Genomic DNA, 24,370 nt, shown 5'->3' on the forward strand with positions numbered 1-24,370 from the left:
AAAAAGTAGTAAAACTAAACAATATAGTTTGAAAAGGAAAGGAAGAGAATGATAAAATAAAACCAAAACAGAATTCTGAATAGTTTTTCCTCTAGTAGTAAGACAGCTAAATAGAAATCAGGAGAAGTATACCAATATTACTATTATTGTTCTATTTCTTAAGGGAGAGGATGGGTTCACAGGTTTTATCACATGCTCATTACTTACACATAGAGTACTATGTTCTTACTTATGTATCAAATACCTTATAACACAAAGAGAAACAGGAAGAAAAAGAAATGGAGGGAAAGGAAATACACACACCTATAATGCAGGTCAACATGGACCTCTTATCTCTCCCTAAAAAGGCAACATGGACTTCCATGTAAACTCCACTAAAATAAGTTTTTATTTTTTTCAAGGGCATAACGCAGAAATGAAATGCAAGTACAAAGCCCATATATCCTAAATTTTAAAAATTAACATAAGGTGCAATGGCATATATTTGTGGTCCTAGCTGCTCGAGGCTGACGCAGGAGGATTCCAAGTTGGAGGCCAACCTAGGCAGCATGGTAAAACACCCCCATTTCAAAAAAATTAATATAATGTCCAATGAAATTCAAAAGAAAATAAATTTTAATAAACAAGTTTAATATATAAATGCTCAGGTATAACTGCTCTCACATTTACATTAAGGAAATAGACACCTGTCCGTACCTATACATAGAATCACCATGAGTGTGATTGCTAGAAATGCAGACAAACTGAATAGGAAAATCAGATATCATAAGGCACAATGCCACTGATAAAAGGATTTTCTAAATAGCAAACAACTGTTAGTAAAGTTCTGAACAAAAGTAAGTACAATTTTCCCTTGGTTTACTGAGTAGTTGCATTCCTGGAAAATGCACTATCTACTAACTCCCTGAAATATAAAGGCCCTTTATGCTTAAATGTAAAATGGAATTAGGATCAGAATTGGATAAACAGGTTTTTCACCTACAAGAAAGTGTAGAAATGTCATACAGAACTGTATCATGCCTTGTGGGGCAACTGGCATTCCTGGCTTCTTCCTGCTTATTGAATACCAAAGCTGTACCTATCCTGCCATAATAATGTGGCAACAAAAATTGCACCCTCAAAGATATAAACACCTCATAGCAGCCATACTGTCCCCATTAAGAACTCATCTTTAATTAGAATATGCTATACTCCGTGTGTGTATAGTATGTCAAAAAACACTTACTTTGTCATGTACATCTAAAAAGAATGGAAAAAAATAAATAAAGCATAACCATCTACTATTATGTATAATTGTAATGCATCAATAAAAATTAGTTGAAAAAAAAAAATCAAAAAAACTTAACCAATTTCTAACTTTGGCAATAGAAGAATCCTTACACAATGCAAAAATTTATTACTAGGGAAATAGAAAGATAAAAACTAAGGAGCTGGGTGTGGTGATGCACACCCACAATCCCATCTATTTGGGAGGCTGAGGCAAAAGGATCCCAGTTTTGAGGTCAGCCTAGGTAATTTTGAAACCCTGTCTCAACATAAAAGGGGCTAGTGGCAAGTTCAACACTGGGGTACTTAGCCTAACATATGCAAGGCCCTGGGTTCAATCCCTGAAACAAGTGGGGATTGGGGGTAAAGGGGAAAACATACATAAAGATATCTGCCCCTAAATGAAAATAATACCTCAAACCAGAGGTTAGCAGTCTTCACCTATCTTTCAAGACGGTGTTATTTTGTAAAATACAAATGTCCAAATTTAAAACAATGTTACACTCATAGGTATGTTAAAGTTTACACAAAGCATTTTTATTCTATTTTAACCTATATATCAATTCTATGAGACAGATAGCATTCTTCACCTAGTAATTATAAGAATGCCAGAAATGTCAAAGTCACAGAGCTATTAGGTGACAAGACACAGGACTTCAAGCTCTCTGATTTCAAATTCTGTGTTGTTTACTCAGTCCATACTGCTTCACAAAAGTCCAGTATGGCAAAACAGATAAAAGAAAATTAGTGTATACAGTGAAGTGTTACTGGCAAAAGATTAATATAAAGCCTCCTGATCTATTTTGATACATGACAGATGGTTAAACTTGTACTATATATATCAGCTATTTCTCAAAGTGAGAAAGTTTTAAAAGCTAACATTGTTTTAATCCCCAACACTGCCAATAAATATATAATAAAATAAAGCCTCCTGAGTTTAAAAACAAAACAAAACTAACATGTCTCATGAAGAAAAAGAACAACATTGACAAAGAAAATAGTTTTATTTTCTTGGGACACTGTAAATATTTTGGGGGGTATGGGGGATAGAACCCAGAGGTGCTTAACCAAGGCCTTTTTTAAAAAATATTTCTTTATTATTTTTAGTTGGATATAATACCTTTAAATTTTTTTTATTTGTTTTTATGTGGTACTGAGGATAAAACCCAGAACCTTGCAAGTGATAGACGAATGCTCTATCAATGAGCCACAACTCCAGCCCCACCTTTTTTAATATTTTATTTCAAGATAGGATCTTGCTAAGATACTAAGGGCCTAAGTTGCTGAGGCTGGCTTTGAACTTGCAATCCTCCTGCCTCAGCCTTCCAAGTCACTGGGATTATAGGTGTGTACCATGGGATAATGTAAATATTCTATGCTTGAAAGCAGTAAGGTTTTATAGGTGTATTTGTCAAAACTGTACAGTTCATGTTTGTTACATTCAATATGTGTACATCTCAACTCAGCCAAAAGTAAATAAAATGGGGCCTGGCTGGGGAATGGGTAGAGAACATAGAACAAGTAAAAATGGCACATAATTAACAGACGTCGAAACTGGGAGACAGGAGTATTGTACTACTCAATTTATTTTATATATTTTTAAAATTTATGTAATAAACCATTTGTATAAACAAAAAACAAGTTTTAGGAGTAACCATAATATTGTCTAATTACTTCCTATTTCCTAAAAGATTCTGAATCAGAATCTTAATGAATCTTCAATTTAATCAGACATTATTGAATACCACCACAGATTCTGACAAAGAGTTAACAAACTTGTCAAAAACCTTTTAGAGCCAGGGCACAATGGAGCAGGCCTGTAATCCCAGCGACTGGAAGATTGAGACAGATGGATTGTAAATTCAAGGACAACCTGGGCAATGAAGACCCTATCTCAAAATAAAAATTGTTTAAAAGGGCTAAGGGTGTAGGTACCTAGCATATTCAAGGCCCTAGGCTTATCCAGATATACACACACACACACACACACACACACACACACACACAAAATCTTTCAGTTCAGGGAGAAATCTATAAACATTATACAACCTCAGAAATCTATAAACATTTACAATCTCAGCTTAACCAAAGTGCCTATAATGTAGTCACTTACATCACTCCTTTAAGGAACACCTATCTGAAGTTCATCTTTATCAAAGAATGAATACATAACAGGTTGACATATTGAGTCAGTTCTTACTCATGCTTGTAGATTAACATCAAAGTATTAATGGTATGGTGCCATGCTTTTTATTTGATAAAACACTCCCATGGTTCCAAGCACCTATTTGCACATACCAGTTTACAATTTAAGACAAAAACAAAACCAAGGGTTTGATGTAAGAAGAAAAGTGATATGTCTTATTCTTTCAGCTGAGGAAATAAGGAAGTAGGACAATTGATCAACAAGTGCAATCTCTAAAGGGCAGAATAATATATTTAGCCTTTCCTAAAAAATAGTAGACAATAATCTACAAGCTTCATCCCTCCCCTCATTCAAACCCAAACAGGAAAAAATAATTTAATTGATATATCTGATATTAAAAGATATATCTTTTAAAAAAATTTATGCTTCTGGGGGCTGGGGCTGGGGCTTAGAAGTAGAGCACTTACCTACCATGCATGAGGCACTGGGTTCGATCCCCAGCACCACATAAAAATAAAATATATTGTGTCTACCTATAACTAAAAAATAAGTATTTAAGAAAGAAAAAAAATATGCTTCTGAATTCATAGGTAAAGTCTGACTGACTAGAGAAAGGGCTTTAGGAATTATAATAGACCTGTATATTAGTCTAAACATGCAAACCAGGAGTTTGTCCTCATAATACTTTTACCTCCTTTTTGTTCCTCTTTTCCCAAGAGAATCTTTATACATACATATATATATATATATATATATATATATTTATATATATTTATATATATATATTTATATATATATATTTTATATATATAAATATATAAATATATATATATATGTATATGTATATAAAATTTATTTATTTATTTATTTTTTAGTTTTCAGCGGACACAACATCCTTGTTTGTATGTGGTGCTGAGGATCAAACCCGGGCCGCACGCATGCCAGGCGAGCGCGCTACCGCTTGAGCCACATCCCCAACCCCATCCCAAGAGAATCTTTAGCTCACTCAGAATTATAGTAGTCTGAGCCAATATCTCTAACCCACACATCACCTTATGTCCTCCTTCATGCCAGGGTTTTACATCCTTTTTCCTGATTTAAAATTCACTTCAGTGTCCCCTCTTGCCCCTGCAAGAGTTCTGTTTCTTTCTTCACACTTGAGTAAATCCTACTCCTTTAAAAAAATTTACTCCATTACAACTTCCATATTGATGCTTCTATGACAACTATACCTACTATATTGACTTCAATGATTAGTGGCTAAGGGAAAGATAATACTCTTTTAAGCTCAATTGCATTAAGGGCTGGAGATGTTGTTTAGAGGCAGAGCACCTGCCTAGCATGCATGAGGCCCTGGGTTGGATACCCAGCACTACAAAAAAACAAACATCTAACTATTTCTAAAAAGTCTACTATAAATACAAAACACTACTCTGTCATATTAAAAAATGTTTTGTAATTCATCATGCAATGATGGATCATCCAATTCAAGATTGCTAAGATATAGATTAAAACTAAATTTAAATGTCTCACCCAAATTTGTCAAAACATTCCATAATTCCCAGACACATCTGCACAAATTTTGAATACAGATTGACAAGTACTTTGAGGTCACCATATACACTGTCTTAACACAGAAGCCAACAAGGAATTATAGGACCTACTTGCAAATATAATAGGTTCCATATATACAGCACCCATATATACTAGGCACTGAGAATATGTGTGTGTGTGCATGTGTGTAATTTTGTAACATTTAAAGATGGGTTCTAATTCCCAATTTCAAGACAAGAAACTGTGGATTTGAATGATTAAAGAGGCTTCTAGTCAAGATAGTACAGTAAATTTACCTAAATAACAATTATATCTATAAAATGTATCAAATAAATAATACATAGCTGGCTCAAAAAATAACAAATATCTTTCAGGAAAGCTGGCCACAGTCGTGTACACCTATAATCCCAACAACTTGGAAGGCTGAGAAACTTAGTGAGCCTGGGCAACGTAGTAAGACTCTGTCTCAAAATAAAAACTTTTTTAAAGGGCTGGGGATGCAGCTTAATGGTACAGCACCCCTGAACTAAAACCCTAGTAACACACAAAGAAGAAACATTCCCTTCAGGAATATAAGGGGGAAATCAGAAAGTGGGGCTGAAGCAGGAGGCCTATGGGTATCTTGGTTTAGAAACAGGCAGCGGCGATAGGGAGGTGGCTTCCTTAGGGAACAGGGACTGTGTAAGACAGAAAACAAGCCAGAGCTAGGACTGGAACAGGGCTTCCTTACTTATAAAAGGCAGCTGAAAACAACTTGTCGATTCTGCCTGGGGCTATGGCTTTTAAGAAATAACTCCCAGAAAGGCTGGAGGACACAGATACAGCTTCCAATCCAAGAAAAAAACAAAACAAAAAAAGAACCCTAGTCACCTGCCAGCTCTGTAACTGTATTTTCAAAATCATCAATATCTCTTGCCAGGTAGGAACTCTAAGGCTGCTTCCAGAACTGGGCTCCACAAGGAACTAAAAGAGCTACACAAGTGGGACTAAGAAGATTGCTGAAAGTTGGAGCCAGGGTTGTGGCTCAGTGGTAGAGCACTTACCTAGTATGTGTGAGGCACTGGGTTCAATTCTCAAAACCACATATAAATAAATAATAAGGGTTCATCCACAACTAAAAAATACATATTAAAAAAATTTTTTACAAAGATAGCTGAACCAGGTGCAGTGGCGCACACCGGTAATCCCGGCAGCTTGGGAGGCTAAGACAGGAGGAGTTCAAAGCCAGCCTCAGCAATGGCAAGGTGCTAGCAACTCAGTGAAAACCTGTCTCTAAATAAAATACATAATTTCCTGAACAATATTTATATTGTTATATCCAGAACAATATTTCATTCTGTTATTTCCCAAATGCATGACTATTAAAAACTGTTTTCATCCTGGCACAGTAGCACATGCCTGTAATCATAGCAGCTCGGGAGGCTAAGGCAGAAGGATCCTGAGTTGAAAGCCAGACTCAGCAACTTAGCGAGGCCCTAAGCAACTAAGTGAGACCCTGTCTAAAATTAAAATATAAAAAGGACTGGGGATGTGACTCAGTGGTAAAGCATCCCTGGATTCAATCCCTGGTACCCACTCGCCCCCTCCCCCCAAAAATACACTGTTTCCAGTGTTCCCTCACATCCCTCATTTAAAAGATAAGCCCTCATCACTTAAGGTAACTAAGGAAGTTTAAATCTCTTCTACCTTGCCAATAAACCAACAATCATGATAATATAAAAGATTTTTTCTCTAAATGCAATAAAATCACAAAAGCCTGTTTTTAACTTGCACTATTCAATAACTACAAAACTTAAGCATTCAGATTTCCCACAGCTAAGGAAAAGTGTCTTTATACTTAAATTTATTGACTTTGTCTAAGCAAACTTAAATGATGTGGGAAATCTCAAATTTAGCCTCCTATTATCATCAACCAGACACAGGACTTTCCTACCACTAGGAAGGGAGTGGTTTCCAGTTTTAGGATGACACAATTGAAAGGTTTTGAAAAGGAATTAAAAATAGTCTCTAGAGAGAATAGCTTGAAATAAAAAATGTATTTTAGTAAAATAAGCATCAAATTAGTACTCTATAACTTATATTCTAGACCTACCTGTACCCTCAACTAGTTGTGCAGCTTTAACTCATCTACCTAAGTTTCTAGTTCTTTACTGTAAAATGAGGACTCTTCATAAGGTCTACTGGGCTTTTCTTTTCTTTTCTTTTTTTGGAACTGGGAGATGAACCCAAGGCTTTGCGAATGCAAGGCAGATGCTTTGCCACTGAGCTACATCCCAGCCCTCTACTGGGCTTTTCTAACCCTAACACTATAATATCCTTCTAAACATATGATAGGAAGATTTGCTAAATACAAAGATAATCAGCATTTACATAATGCTTTCAAGAACTTTATCAGTGCTAATAATGTCTGTCCCTCTCTCCCACCCCCAAATATCACATAAGAAGCATCTAAAAACAAACATTTGATATGTTTCAGAAATACTCCAATACTTTCCAATATAGTAATATATTAAAAGCTAGAACTCTGAGGTATAATTTTTACTAAAATTCACCCTTTTAGTGTTAGACATCTTGGTCTGAGAAATGCATAGTCATGTAACCATTATAAATATCAAGACAGAGGATACATACAAATAGAACATTCAAAAAAATTTCCTCATTCTCTTTGCAGTCAAACCCTCACCCAACTTCTGACAACCCCTAGTTTTCTGTCCCTATAGTTTTGTCTGTTCTAAAATATCATAAAAATGGAATCATACATAGCCTTTGAGTCTGGCTTTTTTCACTTAGAATAATATATTTGATATTCATCCATGTCGTTGAACACAGTACCAAAAAATATTTCATTGTATGGATGTATTAAGGTTTATTAGTTTATCAACTAAAGTGCATTTTGGTGAATTCCAGTTTTTGGCAATTCCAACATTAGCGTATAAGGTTTTTATAAGACTAAGTTTTTATTTAATTTGAGTAAATATCTAAAAGTAGATTAGGCTCATTATATTTTGTGCATGAGAACCTATCAAACTGTTTTCCAAAGGGGTTGTACCAACAATGAGTAAGAGTTTTTGAATGGTTTTAAGGAAAAACAAGTTTAGACCTTATGTCACAAATTTCCCAGAAATATCCTAAATATATACAGATATTTATCAGAGGAAATGATTTTCCTGTGACCTATTTAAAGAAAGTAGAAGTTAACAAAGGAAGTTGATTAATAAATATTTGTATTTATCAAATAGACAAAAATTTTTAATAGACTTTCAATTAGTGTTTGAAATCACTCTTATGTGGAATGTATTTAATCAATTTGGCTAGAATGTGGGCTTAAATTATCTTAATTTAAATGGAGGTTTCCAAGTGTGTTATATGTATAAATTAAAAATTCTGTTCACTTTGGATGTACATGAGAAGGAAGCAGAAAAAAGACATAGTAAAAACTTTGATACTTCCAATTCAATTGTTCAAGTGGGCCCTCAGAAATAATTTGTAGTTCTTGATGAGATCAATTTATGAAAACCCTATACTTTCTCATCAATCTCCTGGTCCTATTTCCATCTTTATCCAACTTAGATTTCACAGTATGAAAGCTCAGCGATATAGCTCAATGATAGAATGCATGTGTAGCATGCAGCAAAGCTCTAGGTTGATTTCCAGGAAAAAATAGTTACTCTTCCTCACACCACCCACTTAGCTCTAGCCTCACTTCCATTCCTCAAAAATTCAAACTCTTTCCCAATTTAGATTTTCCCCACATGCAGAAAATACCCTACCTCCAACTTTCTGCATGGTGGTTCCTTCTAATCCTTCATATCATCTTAAATGTTAACCTTAAGTGTGGCCTTCAACAAAATCAAATTTGATTCTGTTAGTTCTTTCATTGTGATATACAATTCACTATTTTCATGCATTTAAAAATTTTTTCTTGGTATTAGGGATGGAACTCAGAGGCACTCTACTCCTGAGCTATATCTCCAGTCCTTTTTATATTTTTATTTTGAGACAGGATCATTCTAAATTGCCCATGTTGACCTCGAACTTGCAATCTTCCGGTTTCAGCCTCCTAAGTTGCTAGAATTAGAGGCATGCATCACCATGCCACCAGTTTACCACACCTTTTTAATGTAGTCTGGTTTTGTTGCTGTTGTTGTTGTTGTTGTTATTGTTGTTTTTAGTTTGTGTGTTTGTTTTTGCGGTACTGGGGATAAAATCCAGGGCCTCAAGGGTGGTAGGCAAGCACTTTACCACTGAGCTATACCTCCAGCCCAAGGTAGTTTTAAACTACCTGTCTAAACAATTTTTTAAAAAATAATACTCTTTCCAAAACTGTCATCCAAATGGAATATGGAATAGAAGAAAAGGGTGGAGTGGGCAGACTCTAGGAAATTCCTAAGTATTATACCCAGCCCAAATTTTAAAGTAATTTAATTAAACACTTCTAAAAGGAAAAATATTTTAGCAGCACACTCAAAATTTAGTAATGATTTTACTGATTTACTGATATTCACTTAAAATACTCTTATCTATAAAAGTGTAACTAGATTTTCATCACATTTATCCAATAAGAATGTATTGAATCCAGGCATGGTGGGGCACACCTGTAATACTAGCTACTTGGGAGACTGAGGCAGGAAATCCAAGGTCAGTTGGAGGCCAGCATGAATAACTTTGACCATACCTCAAAATTTTTTTAAAAGTTAAAATAAAGGGCTAAGGATGTAGCTCAGTGGTAGAGTGCTCCTAGGTTTCTCAGTAGAATAAATAAATAGAATTAAAGGGCTGAGGGTGTAGCTCAGTAGTAGAGTACTTGCCTTTCATATGCAAGTCCTTGGGTTGTATCTCCACTATCAGGAGGAAAAACAACAATTATATTCATTAAATTACTCATAATAACTTTTAGAATAACTGAAATATTTCACCATAAAAAAAATTTAAAGATCATCCAGTCCAATACATCACATTATAAAAGAAGAAACAAAAACCCAGAAGGTAGTTATTGTATTTTTTTACCTTTATTTTATTTATTTATATGTGGTGCTGAGTATTGAACCCAGTGCCTCACACATGCTAAGCAAGTACTCTACCACTGAACTACAGCCCCAGCCCCTAATTTTTAAATATTAACATATAATGAAAGCAACTTCTTCATCATCACCAAAACTATATAGAAGCACACTCATGTATTAGCTCACANGGAAAAAAAAAAAAAAAAACAACCCAGAAGGTAGTTAGCCAAATCAAAGACTATGGCAGTACAGGAATTAAACTCCTACCTTATGATTAATAAATTTACATTCACATATTCAACACATACATGAACATTTCCATTCACCCCAAGTTCTTTAAATCATACATGGTAGCAATAAGAATATCAAATCAGAAGTAATGGAAGACATTAAAAGGTGTGATGAAGGAAACAGCCAAATATATACTTTCATTTCCTTTGATCCCCAGATCCTCTTTCAAGGCAATTGGCCAAAAACTCTAGCCTTCCCCTGGAAAAATCAATCTTCTCTAAACCCAAACTAATGACAAAAACTAGTTACATGGTTTCAGTATGCAGACAATTCAGGATGAAAAAAACAAAAAAAGAGTTTTAACAAGTACCATTTTTGTGTCATGGGTATTAACAGATTACCACTGAATACCAAGTACTTAGGTATAACTTCATTAGGATCAATTATTAAGCCAAACACTTTTCATCAATTTCATATTTCACTCAGTTTCCAGAGGATTTGGGGGGGTCTGTTTGTTTGTTTGTTTTTCATATTGGGGATTGTACCCAGGGCCCTTTTACCACTAAGTTACATCCCTAAACCCTTTTAATTTGTATATTTTGAGATAGGGTCTCACTAAGTTGCTCAGAGCCTCACTAAATTGCTAAGGCTGGTCCCTAATTTGTGATCCCCTTGCCTCAGCCTCCTGTGTCCCTGGGATTACAGGTGTGAGCCACCACACTCAGCAGGAGATGTTACGATAAACACTGACAACTAGAAATTTCACAAAGATCTGAAGAATGTCTAAAAGTAGCTGTTCCAATTCTAAGACTCAATATGGTTTAGAGAGAAATGACATCTTCTCTAAGAAAGTCCTCAATCTCAATGAAATTTTCTGTTAATTCAGATAAAACTTTCCTGGATATGACAGGAATGTTGGTAGTGAAGAGAAAGAGAGTGATAAAGAGGCTAATTGCTAACTCACAAATCCCAGCTTAAACTTGGACCATCATTACCACATAATGATATGTTCTAAAGACAAAATCGATTGCATTGAATTTAAATGACATTAGCAGTGAAAGCTAAGGGATGTGATCTGGAGTCAAACCACATGGGTTTGAATACCTGTCTCCACCACTTGCTCTGAGATATTGGGAATTTTTTTTTTACCCATCCTGTTTCTGATTCCTTCACTAGAAAATAAGAGTAATAATCATACTCCAGAAGGGTCCATTGAGAGAATTAAATTAATGAAAGTAAAGCACTTGAACAATTCCTGGAATATAACTTTAGCTACTGATAGTATTATTGTTGTTGTTGTCGTCTAATGCCTTACTATAGTTCTCGAATGTGGCTCAAATAGTTTCCCAACCAGATTATGCAATTTTAATATTCCTAAGCCAATGATTCAATATACCAAATTCAAAAGGCAGCTATATAAAACACAGCCTGCAGTCTTCCATTTGTCCTTTAATTATCAAAGTCTCCATTAATACTAATCAATAGCAAATATTTACTTAATGCCAAGAAATCAATATGGATTTCCACAATATGCAATTTCTAAAAAAATCTTGGAATAACTGATTTTCAATTTACCATTAATTACAAATTAATCTCTATCTTAAATACCAAATTAATGTCTAGACCCATAGAGAGTAATGAAACTCAATGAACCTTTTATTAAGTTATTTACAGGGCTGGGGGTAGCTCAGTAGTAGAGCAAGTGTTTAGCATGTGCAAGGTCCTGGATTCAATCCCCAGTGTGTGTGTGTGTGTGCACACACACACACACGACATTTACCATCAATGGCAAAATTGCTTTTTTCAAAGATTTTAACCAAAACAATTAAGTGCTTATTATTTTAGTCATCTGGAAAATGTAAATAAAACCCACTCTAAAACAGCACTTCATAAAAACTAAAATGGATAAAATATTAACAATGCAAGTGGTGGCAAGGATGTAAAGCAACTAGATCTCACATGCTGCTGGTGGAGTATAAAGTGATATAACCACTTTTGAGCTGGAGTTGGGGCTCAGCGACAGAGGGCTTGCCTAGCACATGTGAGGCACCTGGTTCGATCTTTACCACCACATAAAAAAAAACCAAATAAAATAAAGGTATGTTTCCATTTATAATTAAAAATATTTTTTAAATGATATGGGCTGGGGTTGTGGCTCAGTGGTAGAGTGTTTGCCTGGCATGTGTGAGGCACTGGGTTCGATTCTGAGCACCACATATAAATAAAATAAATGTACATTGACAACTAAAAAAAAAATGTTTAAAAATAAATGATATAACCACTTTTGACAAGTTCTTATAAAAGTTAAACATGTATCCTGGGACCCAACAATTCTACTCTTAGGTATTCACCAAAGAGAAATAAATTATGTTCATGAAGATGTAGACGAATGTTTACAGCAATCTTATTCAAATAGCCCAAAACTGGAAATAACAAAAATGTTTATTAAAAAGAGAAATGGAAAAACAGTGAGGGGTATTCATAAAATGGAATACTGTGCCGCCTAGGAAGTATCTGTTGTCTACAATAACGATATAGAATTTACTATTCAATGAGGATATCTTATTATTTTCTTCAAATTCTTAAAATGCATTTTAAACAATCCCTACTTGAAGATCATTTTGGTTCTGAAAACATCCTTATTTTTTGTTTAGTAACTCACTTGAGTTTTCTTGCCACTAAACTATTGAGAAATTTTTAAATTAGTGCTTTTGGAAGCAAACAAGTCCCAGAGTTTTATTGAGTGATACTCTGATAAGAAACTCTTAAATGGATTTGCACATATATTTTATTCCTATGCTAACTCCTAAATCCATTTTCATCCTAACAAAGCTATATTTTCCAAAATTCCCCATGAATAAAAAGAAGACTGGATTTAATTGACTATGATAGAAATGGTATCTTAGGATTAAAGATAAAGCCTAGACTTCAGGTAAATTTAATACTTGAATTGTGGTTTGCAACTGAAGTTTGCAATTTTCTATTGATTAATAAAAAGAATAAAAAATATGAAAAAAGGAATACTACTCAGAAATAAAAAACAATTTATTAACATACACAATAACATGAATGAATCTCAAAAACATGTTAAGTCAGATAAAGCTAGGCACACAACCTGGGAGGCTGAGGCAGGAGAATGCCAAGTTCAAGTCCAACCTCAGCAATTCAGCAAGGCCTTGAGCAACTTTGCAAGACTCTGTCTCAAAATAAAAAACAAAAAGGGCTGGGGATATAGCTCAATGGGTAAGGTGCCCCGGGTTCAATTCTCAGTTATTCTCTCCCATCCAAAAAAGAAGCCAGAAAAAAAAGAGTACATGTGGTATGATTCCATTTCTATGAAACCCAAAAACAGAAAATCAGAGAGTAGTTCATGAGAGGGAGGCCAAAAACTAACTTGATTTGAAAGAGACATGAGACAACTTTGTGCAGGCTAAGTTATAGGCTTGAAGAATGTCCATCCTTAGACACCACCTAAGAATTTATGATTACCCAAGAGAAAAATAAAGAATAGGAACAAGTAACTTCATTTAAAGGTTTGACTACTACAAGGTTAATGATTTTATTTAATTAATTAATTTATTTATTTATTTACTTTGCTGGGGATTGGACTCGGGGCCTCATTCATAACTAAATCCATGCTCTACCACGGAGTTCCCTGCCCCCAGCCCCTATGATATTTTAAATGTTCCACTAGTGATCAAATATATACAAATTTCAAAAACCAGTTACTATTTTCTCCCTATCAAATAAGCAAATATTTGTTCTCCATGTCCCCATTAGCCAGTTTTTTTCAACACACATCCCCTCTTTTTGAGGTGCCTTTTTTTAAAAAATGAATTAGGGATCAATATCATGGAAACTATGATAATTACTTCACAAGTACTTTGGGGCTTCATAAAAAGGACACAAGAGACAACTTGCACTAGCTAGTCTACTGGGCAGCAGGGGACAAAAAGAATATGAGCGTTATTTCAGACATGAATACTTAGTTTAGTAAATGAAGTCAAAGGCCTTCAGGGTAAGCTAACAAATCTATAGTCAAGAAAAATTATAAAATTCAGTACAATGCAAATATAAACCAGTCTGAACTAGAGAAAATAATTAGATGATTTTGTGATTTTCCACAGGACTGGGCTCAGCTCTTTTAAAAGAAACAAAAGAACAGAAAGGCACCACAAGAAGTCAAGCCAGCAATCTGATTTCCCAGGAAATTAGTTCTTACTTGACAAAGAAGTGGCCCCATATTCTAAAAGAACACAACTCTTCAAGTAGAGATGAGACATGTAAACTCAAATACTCTGTAAAAAATGTATGCTCTTTCGTCTTAAGATCTCCAAAGAGGGGCTGGGGTTGTGGCTCAGTGGTAGAGCGCTTGCCTAGCATGTGTGAGGCACTGGGTTCGATTCTCAGCACCACGTAAACAAATTAAATAAACAAAATGAAGTTATTGTGTCCATCTACAACTAAAAAAAAATTTAAAAAAAAAAGATCTCCAAAAGAGAATATTTAATGCCATTTTTAAAAGCCCAATTTAGAGTTAAATATTCTATAAACAAAGAATAAGTTTCTTTCAAAATGCTAAGTAGAATTGGGCACGTGGCTCAGTGTGAGAATGCTTGCCTAGCATGTCCAAGACCCTGGGTTCAACGCCCAGCACTACAAAAAAAAAAAAAAAACACAGAAAAAACAGCCTGTATAAAGGAAGAAAATGTTTGTAAATTGTGTTTGAAAAGGGATTTATATCCAGAATATATAAAGAAGTTTTATAATTCAATAAAGACAACTCAAATTTGTTAGTGGGCAAAGGTCCAAATCGATAATTCTTCAAAGACATACAAATAGCCAATAAGCACATAAAGATTCTCAACATCATCAACCATCAGGGAAATTAAAATCAAAACCAGAATTTCAACTTTACCCTGCTAGAATGATTCTAATCAAAAAACAAATAAAGCCTAGGGGGAGCTGGGGGCAGGGGTCTAGCTCAGAGGCAGAGCTAGTACTTCCAAAGCTGTGGATTCCATTTCCAGCATGCAGCTAACTTTGAAGTTACTATATGACCCAACAATTCCACTGCTATGAAATTACTCAAAAGAAGTGAATACATATCTATACAAAAACCTGTACATGGTTCATATCAGTTTTATCTGAATAGGCAAAAAGTGGAAATCCAAAATCTATTATTAGGGGGAAAAAAAAGTTTGTATTTTAAAGTGTAATACATGCAGGGCTGGGGGTATAACTCAGCAGCAGAGCATTTGCCTAGCATGAGCAAGGTCCTGGGTTCAATCCCCAGCAGCATAAAAAAAAATTACACACACAATACATCCATATAATGGAATACTACTCGTCAATAAAAAGGAATGAATTATTGACATATAGAAAAGAATGGATAGATCTCAAATTAATTAGGCACAGTGAAAAAAGCCATACAGATTCACTCAAAAAAATTTATTTATTTATTTATATATATATATATATACATATATATATATATATATATATATACACACACACACACACACACACACACACACACACCCTATGATTCTGTTTACATAGAATTATGGGAAATACAAATTAATGTATAATGATGGCTAGCAGATCAGGGTTGTTTCCAGTAGGGGAAAGGGATGGACTACAAAAAGGCACAGAAGTAAGGCATGGTGGCACACACCTATAATCCCAGTGGCTCAGGAGGCTGAGGCAGGAGGATCACAAGTTAGAGGTCAGCCTCATCAACTTATTGAGGCTCTAAACAATTTGGTAAGACCCTGTCTCAAAATAAAAAATAAGGCTGAGGTTGTGGCTCAGTGGTAGAGTGTTTGTTTGCCTAGTGTGTGTGAGGCACTGGGTTCAATCCTCAGCAAAACACAAAATAAATTTTTTAAATAAATAAAATAAAAAATAAAAAGAGATGGATAAGTGCCCTTGGGTTCAAACCCTGGTACCAAAAAGAAAAAGAAAAGAACAACAATTTTGGGAGTGATAAGTATGTGTCTTGCCTTGAATGCATATATAAGTTCAAACTATATGTACAGTTTCATTTATGCCAAACATGAATAAAACTGTCAAAAATGTATATGCTATGTTGGGGGAAGAAATATATATTAGTATTTCTGAAATGGTACATTTGGGTAAGAAAAAAAGTAGAAAGAGTAATCTGAGAGCTTTTATGTATGGCAAGCATTTTTAAAAGCCAAAATATTGAACCCAGGGCCTTGTGCATGTGAGGCAAGCACTCTACCAACTGAGCTACATCCCCAGCCCTTAAAAGCCAAAATATTTTCAGTGACCACCACTTAGTAATAGCTGAATAAATCGTGGAAATAACCAAAGCTACTCTGAATTCAGTCTAGTCTTTAAAATAGAGATTTTTTTAAAAATCCATTTCAATATTTATTTGAACAATGAAAGTATACATACACATGTATGTTTAGAACATATTACTTTATTATACAGATAATATTTGATAAACATAATAGATTGTAGAAATCTACTGCAGAAAACACCTACCCCCAATTTTGCAGGTAACAGACTGAAAACTGTTGATAAGGATATTCAATGCCAAGGAGACTCAATACTTAAATATTAGCATATAAAATAGAAATCTAATGAAAAATTTATCTAATAAGTTCCATAGTTACACTTCATATTCCAAAAGAGTTTAGTGATTATCTATAACTCATGCCGATAAGAATTTACTCTGACCTAAAAGCAAAATAGGGGCTGGGGATGTAGTGCGCTCGCCTGGCATGCGTGCGGGTGGCCCGGGTTCGATCCTCAGCACTACATACAAACAAGATGTTGTGTCCGCCAAAAACTAAAAAATAAATATTAAAATTCTCTCTCTCTCTCTCTTTAAAAAATAAAAAAATAAAAGCAAAACATAGCTGAATTAAAATGAAGATTCAAGTTTTTCCAAGGATAACTGAAAATATGAGTCAGGAGAATTCAAGATTCCTTTATATGTCAACTGAAGTTTAAGTTTCATAGTACAACTTAATGCATAAGACTTTCTTACAGTCCCTTCCAAAAACACAGAAAAAGTTTTTACCTCCGACCTGCTCCACTAAAAATGCTGGATCCTTGCAACAATAACCAACACTTACTGAGAGTATTTACTGTGAGCTAAGCACTATGTTAAACTGTTTAACTTTACATGGATTATCTCAAATAATCCTCAAAGCAATTAATTTTTTCAGGTGAGAAAACTGAATAAAGCTAAGAGTTCATTTATGCAGAACCCAGTGGCAATGGTGCACACCTACAAACCCAACTCAGGAAGCTGAAGGAGGAAGTTCTCAAGTTGGAGGCCTGCCTAGGCAACCAGGGAGAATCTGTCCCAAAATAAAACAAAAAAAATGGGCTGGAGTTGTGGGTCAGTAGTATAGCAAGGACCTGAGTTCAATCCCAGCACCATAGAGGGAAAAAAAAGGAAGAAAAGATGATCAGTCATGTAAATGAACATTTGAAGTTCATTTTCTTACCAATATTTTCAATATGGTACATGGTAATGCTGTCACTGCAAGAGTAAGGAAGACTTAAACTATGATAGGAAATATTCTTTCATACTGCCAATAAATAATTTTCAAAAAAATAAGATTGTGTCAACTCTTTAAAATAGTTAACCATTCAAAAATTAAGTTTATTGATGAAATTTAAAGAAAGTCATTACATCATGAATGCGATGGAAAATGCATACCTACTTTTCATCAATTTAAAAAACAAAATAACTTTTTAGCAGCTTTCTACACATACAGATTCCCCCACCCCACCCTACCCAGCGCTGGGGAACATGTCAGGCAGGTGCTCTATCACTGAACTACATTCCCAGCATTTTTCATGTTGTTGTTGAGACAGGGTCTTGCCGAGTTGCCCAGGCTGGCCTCAAACTTGCAATCCTCCTGCCTTAGATCCTGAGTAGCTGGGAGAAAGATTCTTCTTTCACCTCTGACCAAATTCTTTACTAAGGAAGATATAGGGCTTAACTTCTGAAATAAAAATCTAATTCTACTTGAATTGTGAAGAAAAATGTTGTTGTTTGCAATTTTTATTTCTTACTATTTAATTTTTGAGACATGATCTCACCATGTTCCCCAGACTAGCCTCAAACTCCTGGGCTTTAGATGTCCTCCTGCCTCAGCCTCCCAAATAGCTGGAACAGGAGGCACAAGATACCTGGCCCAGCTTTTATAAAAATGTGTTAACTCTTGGGAAAAATAAGCTGATTCTTTTTTTTTTTTTAGTTTTCGGCGGACACAACATCTATGTTTGTATGTGGTGCTGAGGATCGAACCCAGGCTGCACGCACGCCAGGCGAGCTCGCTACCGATTGAGCCACATCCCCAGCCCTGAAATAAGCTGATTCTAACTGGCATTTAGAACTAATTTAAAATCATTAATAATATTGTTAAATAAAGTCATTCAATAAAAGCAATGATTTTGATAATAAAATTAACATTCAATTGTTTTTTCTAGTGATAGGGTTAGTGGTTCCCACTGTTAACCAAACACTCATATACTTAGAAGACCACGTAATATGCTAGAGATACAGCCTCTGACCACCCAAGGCCTCCTTCTAAAATATGGTCTAATCCACTAATCTAAATCAATCACAAAACAAAGATAATAAATGCCTAAAATACATGTAAAGTTTTAAAGTCAAGTGTTTTTCTTAAATACTATATTGCTTATAATCACAGTAACTGGAATATTAACTTATCTTACAAAGAGAAACTTATAGTAAGTCTAAAGTTGTTTTAATTATTAACAATACCATGAATGCAGTGCCTCCTACAAGCAAAGCATTATACAAAATGCTTTTCATTTTCACCATCAGTCTAGTAAGGAGGATATATAAATTCCTCTTTACAGATGACAAAACTGAGTTTAAGAGAAGTTAAATAAACTTCTCAATCAGTTAACAAAGTCAGAATTCAAGAACTTAGTCATAAAATTATAAACCTGAATTTTGTCTCTTTTACCATGCTTTTCTCTGAATACAAATGGTACCTTTTTCAATTTCATTATGTGGCAATGACAGATATTTTTCTGCAATCTTCAAGGTATTCTGTGGTTCTATAAGATCCTAGGTTTAGGGCTGGGGCTGCAGCTCAGTGGTAGAGCACCTGCCTCACATGTGTGAAGCACTGGGTTCGATCCTTAGCACCACATAAAAATAAATAAAGATACTATGTCCATCCACAACTACAAAAAATTTTAAAAAAGAGATTCTAGGTTTAAAAAAAATAAAAGGATTAATCTTGATTATGAAATACTAAGAGCTAAAATTCCTTACAAGAGTTAATTCTATTACAAGCAATTAATAAATTATCCACATGATACAACTAAAACGTACCAGAGCTACACATATGCACAACTGACCCAAATGAAGCACTGCTAACTTTGACTTTCCCAAGGCCAAAGGTATCCAAGATCAATCTTAACTAAGTCATAAATTTACCTGATTGCTAGTTCCTGGCTTTCCTGACTGCCTTTATTCAGAGCCATGCAATGTTCTACAGATTTCAGTCCTGCTTCTTCCCTAACTAAATGGAAAAAAAATTAATAATCATTTTCAGATAACTATATATATGTTAGTATAACCAGGATTCCATAATTAAGATTTGGTTGTTACATCAGAGAATTTAAGACTGATTTTAGTTAAAAGAATCTAAAGTAGCAGCCAGCAAATGGGGAGAAATAGAATTTGGATGAAGAGAAAGGGAGAAGTCACTGAATATTAATTACTAACATAGCAATTCCTTGATTAATCCATTCCATGACTAACGGGAAGCCTGGCAGGGTGGTGCACACCTGTTATTTAGCTATTTGGGAAGCTGAGGCAGGAGAACTGAAAGTTCAAAGCCAGCCTGGGCACTTGGTAAGACCCTGTCTCAAATTAAAACATTAAAAAGGGCCAGGGATGGGCTGGGGATATGGCTCAAGCAGTAGCGCGCTCGCCTGGCATGGGTGCGGCCCAGGTTTGATCCTCAGCACCACATACAAACAAAAGATGCTGTGTCCATCGAGAACTAAAAAATAAATATTAAATAAATAAATAAATAAATAAAAAAGGCCAGGGATGTAGTTCAGTGGTACAGGTACCTGACTGCTAGTTCCTGGCTTTCCTGACTGCCTTTACTCAGAGGCATGCAATGTTCTACAGATTTCAGTCCTGCTTCTTCCCTAACTAAATGGAAAAAAAAATAATAATCATGTGTGAGGCCCTTGGTTCAATTCCCAGTAGCATAAGGGGAAAAAAAAAAAAAGGATGACTAGGGAGTCCCTTCCTAATCCTTTTCTCCACTGGAGAGGACAAGTAGGAAGGCTTGCCCTAGCTATGGTTGCTATTCCCAGAATTTGCAGAAGCAGAGATAATGTTGAGTCTTCTTCCAAACTCACATGCTCAAGGCTGGGGATGTAGCTCAGTGGTAGAGCACTTGCTTAGCATGCTCAAGGCCCTGGTTCCATCTCCAACACTGCAAAAACAAACCAAAACAAAAAACAAAAAACCCAGTGATAAATCAACATGGTCCTACACAGCCTCTCATTCTCTAGGACTAGCACTTCTCAGTCTATTTACTTGCATTCTGACATGATTTTTTGAGTGGAAGAAAACAAAGGAAGATTTATAACAATTAAAGCTGCAGAGAACTAAGAATAAGTACATGGAAGAATGCTGCAAATAGGACCATCCTCCTTTACATATGTCACTCCAGGAAAACTGCCAAGAACCACTCACTTCTCTAGACATACTTCCTGCAGATTCTCCAGACTCTTCCTTAAGCACATGTCTGTATTCTCATTCTCTAGTATTCCTTGTTTTTGCTTTAAGATCTCTAAGTGCATAATTTTATATTCTCCAAAATATGTGGAAATAGTGTACTAGTATTTAGTAACAATACTAGTACTAGTATTTAGTAACTATTCATCATTATCTGTGTCTCACTTCTGAATATAAATCCTAAAGTCCTATATAGTATTTCTACCTATAATAATGAAATTTACAATGTTATGCTTAAATTTTGTTACTAAAGCATTTACCATAATGTCAAGATAAAAATAAGATGGCAAAAAAAAATTCTTTTTGATTTAGAAAGTTTTGGGGGTTTTTTTGGGGGGGGCGGAGGTTAGCCCTTTTTATTTTTAGACAGGGTCTTAATAATAAATTGCTTAGGGTCTCATTAAATTCTGACGTTGGCTTTGAATTTGTGAGCCTCCTGCCTCAGCCTCGGGAGCCACTGGGATTTCAGGCTGCACCCTGTGAGAATACATTATTTCATTTCTCTTAGCCCTTCAAGGAAATACAAATCAGGGTTCAGAAACTTGCAGAATTAAAAATCTTCCTAAAAATCAAAATCTGTTAAACACAATGTATGTGTTTTAGAAAATCCAAAATAAAATGTAGCTTTTCAAGTACTTTATTACATAAAATACTTTTTTTAAGGTGGTAAGTTCACTAAGTGACCTTTCCTTTTTAAAAAAATTTGTTCTAATTAGTTATATATGACAGCAGAAGGTACTTTGATTCATTGTACACAAATGGAGCACAACTTTTCATTTCTCTGGTTGTACATGATATAGTCACACCATTTGTGGAATCTTACATGTACCTCGGGTAATGGGCCAAGTGATTTTTCTGATAAAGAAATTCCTCCTCCATCCCCCAACACTGGAGATTGAACCCAGGAGTGCTCTACCACAGCACTTTTTATTTTTTTTCTCCCCCAGACAGGGTCTTGCAAAATTGTCCAGGCTAATGTTGAACTTGCAATCCTTTTGCTTCAGCCTCCCAAGTAGGTGGGACAAAAGATGTCAACAACCACACCAGGCTGACAACAGAATTCTCGAAGCAAGCTAAAAACCAGATACAGAGGTTTTGCGCTTTTACATAACTATATTTTTAGGCACCAAAATTTCCATTAAGATTTAATGTATGAGCCAGGCATGGTGGTGCATTCCTGTAATCCCAGCAGATTGGGTGGCTGAGGCAGGAGGACCGTGAGTTCAAAGCCAGCCTTGGCAACTTAGTGAGGCCCTATAACTCAGAGACTCGGGAGACAGATAGGAGGATCACAAGTTCTTGGCCAGCCTGGGCAATTTAGGGAGACCTTGCCTCAAAATGAAAAATAAGAGATGTAGCTCAGTGATAAAGGCCTACATTCCATCCCATGGGTAGGGTTGGGTGAAAAAGGATAAGATTTGGGCTGGGGTGGTGTACTCAGTGGTATAGTGCTTGCCTAGTACATGTGAAGCACTGGGTTCAATCCTCAGCACTTCATAAAAACAAATAAATAAAATAAAGGTTATTAAAAATAAAAAAAAAAGAAGAATGCAGGGCTGGGGGTCATAGCTCAGTGGTAGAGTCCTTGTCTCACATGTGTGAGGCACTGGGTTTGATCCTCAGCACCACAGAAAAATAAAATAAAGGCATTGTGTCCATCCTCAACTAAAAAATATTTTTTAAAAAATGCAAAAACAATTTCTTTTATTTAAAAAAAGGATAAAACTTCCATGAAATAGAAAATAAACTTGATTAACTCATTAATTAAACTTCCATTTAAAAAAAATCATTTATCTGAATAAACCTTGGTAAGTGAAACTGAATCTCACAAAATAATACAATTAGGAGCACACAGTTTCTTTGGGATTTAAAAAAAAACACAATTGATTCAACTATAGCTTAACAGATCTCACTGCAAAATGAGTTGAGCAATTAAAGCTATTTATAGATAAGTATGATTAAATTATGGATAAATAATAATTCAACTGAATAAAGTCCATTTATTAAGTAACCAAACTGTTCAAGGTTCACAATTATGTAGAATGAACTTCTAGATTTTTTTCCCCCATACTTAAGATTTTACATTTTTCCATCACTTGGTGTAGAAATGAGTGATCTATATAAATGTAAAATGACTGAAAGTGTTAGGGATATTCCATTTACCCAATTCAAGAAATCAAAAGCTTTCATCTATGGAAACTTTGTGACAAAAAACTCAGTAAATTTGTTTTGTTTAAAAAAAAAAAAAAAAACCCTGCTTTTGCCTTTGATTTCAAATATGTTATTTGAAGGCTGGAAAACATAAACTTTTTTAAAGAAATAGAAATACTTGTAATCGAATTACATTTTTTAAAAATTCCATTAGTTATTGATGGACCTTTATTCATTTATTTATATGTGGTGCTGAGAATCGAACCCAGTACCTCACACATGCTAGGCAAGCACGCTACCACTGAGCCACCACCCCAGTCCTCAAATTACATTTTTTAAAGGAAAAAAAAAATATCCAAAAATCTTGATGTAAAGCTATGGAAATAGTTTTTTCACAACTTCATAAAAAATTAATGAAAGGTTATATAATATCCTGGATTAAAAATTGTAAAGAAAGCTACAAGGATCTCTTTCAGTTTTCAATATTGATTTTTGTTCTCACATCCATAAAAACAGATCTAAATCAACTCTATCTTGTTTTCAAATAAACCATCTAGTTTTCAAAAGAAAAAAAATCAAATCAAGAAGAACATAAAACATTCTTCTTTTAAAATTTTTTTAGTAGATGAACACAATACTTTTATTTATTTTATTTTTATGTGGTGCTGAGGATTAAATCCAGTGCCTTATACATGTGAGGCAAGCACTCTGCCACTGAGCCACAATCCCAGCCCAATGTACATATTCTTAATATAACTTTGCATAAATACTGTGGATTACCTTTAGGTTCCTCAAACAAGTTAAATTTACAACATATGCCACAACCAGTTCACTCTCTGGGGAGAAAACCAATGAAACAAAAGCTCCTGCTTAATAAACAATTGTCTTTGTAGGTAAGCCTCTATCCCAGTGCATTTTTCTGTCAAGTATTAACACCATTTTCTTCTCTCTACAGAAAGCTAGAAATCATATTGCTGATTCCCTTAAAAATGTATTTTGTATTAGGTCAAGAAAATATTTTGACAGTCTAAACACAAAATACCTTTTCACTTTGTTTTGGAATGTTTCTTTTTTTATTTTTGCTTACTTTCCATATCTGAAATGTTCTCAAATATTTCAGTGTGAGTTGTTTACTGTCAATAATCTGTGTATACTTAGGGTTTTTGTATTTTATTATTATTATTACAGACAATGCTTTACAGTACAGTGGGGGGGGGGGGGGTAAACAAG

The 24,370-nt window shown here is 34.8% G+C and overlaps 1 protein-coding gene across 13 annotated transcripts in view; it reads right to left on the reverse strand.

The window, feature by feature from the left end:
• The window catches only part of Numb (NUMB endocytic adaptor protein), a 166,785-nt gene that overhangs the window by 139,286 nt on the left and 3,129 nt on the right, over positions 1-24,370 (reverse strand). Inside the window, exon 1 of one of the 13 annotated variants that reach the window (XM_048798945.1) lies at positions 20,608-20,657. The exons of 11 other annotated variants lie outside the window; for them this stretch is intronic. The gene's annotated coding sequence lies outside the window, so the exon portion shown is untranslated. Of the gene's footprint in view, positions 1-19,666; positions 19,689-20,607; positions 20,658-24,370 lie in introns of those variants that run through there. One more of the 13 variants, XM_048798947.1, reaches the window with a different exon arrangement.

This window comes from Marmota marmota, unplaced genomic scaffold (genome assembly GCF_001458135.2).
Source record: "Marmota marmota marmota unplaced genomic scaffold, marMar, whole genome shotgun sequence".
Classification (NCBI taxonomy): domain Eukaryota; kingdom Metazoa; phylum Chordata; class Mammalia; order Rodentia; family Sciuridae; genus Marmota; species Marmota marmota.